Source organism: Melanotaenia boesemani, chromosome 20 (genome assembly GCF_017639745.1).
Source record: "Melanotaenia boesemani isolate fMelBoe1 chromosome 20, fMelBoe1.pri, whole genome shotgun sequence".
NCBI classification, from domain to species: domain Eukaryota; kingdom Metazoa; phylum Chordata; class Actinopteri; order Atheriniformes; family Melanotaeniidae; genus Melanotaenia; species Melanotaenia boesemani.
In genome coordinates, this window is record NC_055701.1 from 693639 (window position 1) to 699530 (window position 5892).

The window sequence follows — 5892 nt, forward strand, 5'->3', positions numbered from 1 at the left end:
TAATCGTTTAGCCTAACAGCTCAGAATCGTAGATGCAAATAAAACGTGTGACTGCGATCTCAGTAATAAGCCCTGAAAAACTCTGATACTATTCATCTAGCTAACATGTCTATGCTTTTGATTTTTCATTAGGCCCAGTAACATTATTTCCCATTTTATTTAAATATATAATCTAATCAGACTGGCATGATTTATGAAATAATCCGATCTAAAGGATTTGATTTAAGGTACTAATGTATGAGTCTTGTCAGGCTTTATTTGGTGGTAAATGTTTTGTAAATGTAAATATTTAGGATAACAACCACAACAAAAATCATTCATATCAATCAATTCACCATTCAGTGTATCACACTGTGTTATAACTGTGGTGAATTATATATGTTATAAAGTTGAATGGTATACCACTGTACGATACAAATGTTCACAATAGAACACAAACTGCATTTAAAAATAAACAGGTTGTTTAACACAGCCGTTTATGTTTGTAAGAAAGATGTGAACATGTATAAATGTTTATTAAATCCTCTTTTCCTAAATGTGTCTTAGGATTCAGGCACCATTCAACAGTACATGTTCTGTGTCTCAACCATTCACCGAAGAAGTCATTCTCCTGCCAGACCACACATACACACAAGTGCCAAGGCGTGCCAGGAAAGCTTGGCTTTTTGAAAATGGACTTATCAAATCTGCTGTGGAATTTAGCTGTGACTGGAACTCTGAGAAAGTAATGCGGGCAATAACTGCGGCCTTCCACCCAGCTGTGGAGGGATGCAGGTAAGCGTTGATCCGTTATGTCACATTTGTTACCCATTTTAAATAATTTGTGTATTTAGGTAACAATGCAATACATTATAATAAGAAAGGATAACTTTGCATGTTTGTGTGAATATAGATATTTTTTATATTCCTTGTTGCTGCTGGCAATCTTATACTCCAAATGTAAAATAACCACAGAACAGATAACAAACTTTGGTCAAATGAATATGTTTTTAAGAATTCCCTTATAAATTATATTTAATTAATATTGCTTAGTTAATCTGGCTGACATTAAAAATGACACAATGTAAATTTTTTATGCATTTTACAGACAAATTATGCATTAAAATGAAAACCCTTTCCATATAGTATAATGTGGTCCAATGATTTTTACATTCCTGATTGTTAAGACTGTTAGGACCACAGTTCCAAAAAAATTAGAAAAACTACATGACAGAAAGAGGACTACATTAAATTCACTGTGTTAAGTTTAGCATCACTGTTATAAATCCAATTTCTTTTATTACATATTGATCCACAAATAATTGTGATAAACAGTATTTTCATTTTCAGATAATTTCAAGCCAGTGAGTTAAGGATTATATAATAACATAAATATGCACATTCATCCTTTCAAAGAATAATGAACTTTAAATTCTTAATAATTTTCAGGCATTTCAGAATGTTAAATTCAGAAATTTTGATTTACATTGTACTTTTCATTCCCTCAGGTTGCAAATCTTGCTGCCATGCCACAATAAACTAGTTGAGCCATCTCTAACTGCCAATCAGACTTTGAGTGGAGACCTTGTGAAAAAAATTGTTTCACCAGAAATCCATTTACATCAGGCCTGACAAGGTTATTCTAAGTGAGGAAAAAGAATCTGTAAGTAGTTGTTTAGATAATTTCATGAAATATTTGACAATTTAAAGACAGTCAATGTGGCGATACTAGTGGATGTTTTCAAGCACGCACTGTTACTTTTAATCTTGACATAAGTTTCTTTAGGTTGTTTTGTGTGTTCTAGTGTTTTGCACAGGATTCCTTATTGCTTGTTGTATTTTTATCTTTTTATTGACAGTCATCTTCTGATGGCAAGCGAAGCCATTTAGACAGGCAGGCTTTGGATACAGACAAAATGGGTAAATATGTTTATCTTTATGCATTTATAAAGAAACTTGAAATGATGCTGATTGTGTGTTTGTTATATGTTGCACCTATTTCACCCTTTATTGGGCTTTTACCTGGTAATGTGAACTGCATGTCTGTGAAGGAGGTCCTGCATTCTTGCTATAAGTTCAATGAAATACAGCACAGTTCTTCTGACACCTAGACTAACTTGTGTTATTCAGACTGCATCATTTGCTATACTTACTGATTTACTTTAAATCAGCTGCTCCTTGTTATTGCTGAGGGTGAAAGAGGGGCTGGCCATGCATGCACTGTGACTTTGTATAGGAGGGATAGTGTGTAGTGGTGAGTGCAAAAATGTATTCTCAGGTTGCAAGTAGAGCCTTGTAAGGGTACAAGTCAGATTTAAATTTATTTCAAGTATAAATAGTTTTGTGCAGAAAAAATGTAATACTTTATATTAATCGTTACACATAATACATACATTGTTCAAGCCCAAATAGGATCTCATGTTTACTGTTATATAAGCTAGTTTTTATGTAAATCTATTCATTCATTCATTCATTCATTATCTTAATCGTTTAGTCCATTACGGGTCCCGGGTAAGCTGGAGCCTATCCCAGCATTTTAGCAGGTGAGAGGCAGGTACACCTGGACAGGTCACCAGTCTGTCGCAGGGCCAACACAGATAGACAAACAACCATTCACACACACACACTCACTCCTAGGGAGAATTTAGAATAACCAATTTACCTAACATGCATGTCTTTGGACGGTGGGAGGAAGCCAGAGAACCCGGAGAGAAGGCTTGAACAGGCAACCTTCTTGCTGTGAGGCTGCGGTGCTAACCACCACGCCAAAATCTAAAATTTTTCTATTTTCTTACAGCCCCTGGTAGTGTGCTTGCCTTTTCCAAAGAAACTGTCGAGGCCCAGTCCTTCACCAGCAATACCCCTTCCATCCTAAGTGGTGATCAAGTTTTCTTTTGTGTTGCCACCGAAGACATCAGGACCAAAGAACCTTCTATCTCAGCTGACGCCCTTACCATGACCACTAATGATGCTGTCGTCACTATTGCTGAGCCCCTCCCCTTGTCCAGTGGAACTGATGCCATTGCCAGTGGAAACACAGGTTCTTTGTTGATTGGTCCCACTGTCAGTGATGTCACCTCTAGACAGTCCCATAGTCTCACCCAAGCCTGTGCATCTGGCCTTAGTTCATCCAGTACATCTTACAGGTTCGTCTTTTGTACATATTTGTGTCTTTACATGCAGTTTTAACATAGTCTTTATAAAACTGGGTATTATTTACAGTAAATTTTTATTGAGATGCTAACTATTGGTCATAATAGAGGGTAGGAACAAATTACCTATGTAGTCGCATGTGTTGGAGGACTCGTTGGATACTAGATGAATGTGGCCCAACTCAGTTGTTATTAGACCCTCAAGTTTTGTCTTAGTCCTGTCAGAGTGCAACTGTGTCACTGTCAGAAGTTAGTACCATAACAATGTCTATTATAAGATATTGCTACTTTATTTTGTAGTAGATACCTTGACCTTTTTGAGGAAGAATACAATGCTGATGACCCTGAACTCATGGAAGCCATCTCAATGTCTTTAGATTCCAGCACAAGTGAGAGGTCAGTTGAAGAAAGTATCTCAAGTTAAAATGTAATGCAGAAAATGAATAACATCAACTGTCTAGACTAGTAGAAAATGAAAATTAAAGCTGCCACCTAACTGGGTCAGAAATATTTTTGTATGTACAGTATGCAGAATATTTTTTTTTCTTTGCCTGATATCCAATAACTTCTGTCATCATTTTGTCAACAATACATTTTTTTTAATTCATGGTGATTGATTTCTCTGTAGTAAATATTACCCATTCTATAACATGCATTATATATTAGAGTTTTACAATATTTGGTAATTTTGTTGTTTTGTTTTACAGCATATGTTGTATTACGGTTAAGTGGCTGAGTTTTTACTAAAGACATTAACATTTCCTATTGTTTATTATTGTTTCAGTGATTTGAAGATGACTTTAGAGAAAATTGTGGAGGGTATTGCTTCTAGAGTAAATAATGAAAGCGTTGTACGCTTCAATATTATAAGAAGAAATGTGTGGGATGGAGCATCCAGAGCCATGAGCAGATCCAATTTTTCGCCTGAGAAGAAGGTAGATGTCAAGTTTACTGATGACTATGGAATTTCTGAGGGTGCTGTGGACAATGGAGGACCTACTTGGGAGTTTTTCAGACTGTCTCTACAAGAAATCAAGGACAAAATTGGCATCTTTGAGGGTCCCCCTAATGCCAAAGTCCTTACATGCAACTCTAAAGGTACATATGATTATACGTACATATTGCTGTAAGATGCCACCATTGGATTTCTTGTGGATCAACAAGTACATTTTACCTGATATTTTTTGTGGCAAATCGTAAGACTTTCTCTTATCCCACACAGATGGGTGTTTTTGTGACATTAAAATTATTTGTGATGTAACCATTGAATGCCTGATTTTTTTTTTTATTGCATTTGATAACAGCAATGAAAGACAATGGATACTTCAATGCTGGCCAGATAATGGCAATGTCTATTGCCCACGGGGGACAGAGTCCATGTTTCCTGTCTGAAATCTTGTATGAGTGTCTTCAAAAGGGCCCAGACAATGTGAGGGTCAAACCAGAACATATCATCGATGAAGAAACAAGGTCACAGGTGCAGTCTGTAAGTAAATTACTTTTGTGTCTCTCGATTTTAAGAATTTTTTGTTTTGCATGCACCCATCAACATACAAGTCAAACAGTTAAGCTGATAGTTGTACATCCTAATTTAAAAAAAGTCTATATACTGTATATTTATATATATATATATATATATATATATATATATAGTTTTATTTTAGTTTTTTTTTATAGGTTTTCAAAGTAATTTTGTTTAAATACAAGATCACAATTTCATTAAAAAATATCATCTTGGCATAAGTACACACAACTTCTTCAGTACTTGGTTGAGCCAAAGAGCTGGACAAATCTTTCTAACTCATTCAGTTGCATAGAAGAGTTAAGCTAAGTGCAGAAATGCTCCTTAAATATGTATTTATAAACATATAAATATAAATAGATATTTAAAATCTTTTTTTATATTTTTAGATCTTAGAGGCTGAAACTGAATCCCAACTCCAAGATGCAGTTGCTCACGCAGCCAGCTTGATTGATCTCGCTGGTCACAGTGTTCGCATAACACTGGCAAACAAACAAGAGACTGCATCAGACTTGGCTCACTGGTATATCCTCCAACGGACCCGTGCTGCTTTTGAAAGGTATGTTTATGTCTGAGCACAACCTATAACTGACAAAAAAAATAGTCTAATTTTTTGGTGACAAAATGGTGGAAATACATGAGATACCATACTGTACAAACAACCAGTACATCCTACCAAACAGACTGTTATGTTAATTGATTGATATAGAGTTCCATAGCATACAGTACCAGTGGAAGTGAAAGTATGAGTCTTTCGGCCTAAAATTTATTGTGGGACCTTAATAATATAACATGTAAAAAAAAAAAGCTAGCTAGCCCCATACCTTCCAATACACATTACAGATTACAGTTTCTTTCCTTTTTACTAGGTTCAGAGATGGCTTAAAGTCTATAGGTGTCCTAGATGCTCTTCAGAGATACCCTCTACAGTTGAAGTGCCTTTTCGTTAAAGGTGAAACAAGTTTAACAGCCTCTGAAGTGGAGAATCTCTTCCAGATCATTCACTCTGAAAGAGGAAGCAATGCATTTCAAGGAGAGTGCCAAACCCTGGCAAGATTATCTTCAGGATGCTGAATGTAAGTTTGGTGTTGGTAATGTTTCAACCTAGGATTCAACAGATTCTTTTCTCAACTGTTTTGACTGCATTCTTCTACAGTGGTACATGACAATAACACATTTTAATTGGATCACTCTCCTTTACTATGTAAAATAGTTCATGTAACATAAATACTTTAGAAC

The 5892-nt window shown here is 35.5% G+C and overlaps 1 long non-coding RNA gene across 1 annotated transcript; it reads left to right on the forward strand.

Moving 5' to 3' along the window:
- The first annotated feature begins 698 nt into the window (after window positions 1-698).
- On the forward strand, window positions 699-3112 carry LOC121631437. The gene is made up of 4 exons (XR_006008739.1): window positions 699-774; window positions 1488-1642; window positions 1839-1899; window positions 2777-3112. It is a non-coding gene; the product is annotated as an uncharacterized LOC121631437 (long non-coding RNA).
- Window positions 3113-5892: the final 2780 nt, after the last annotated feature.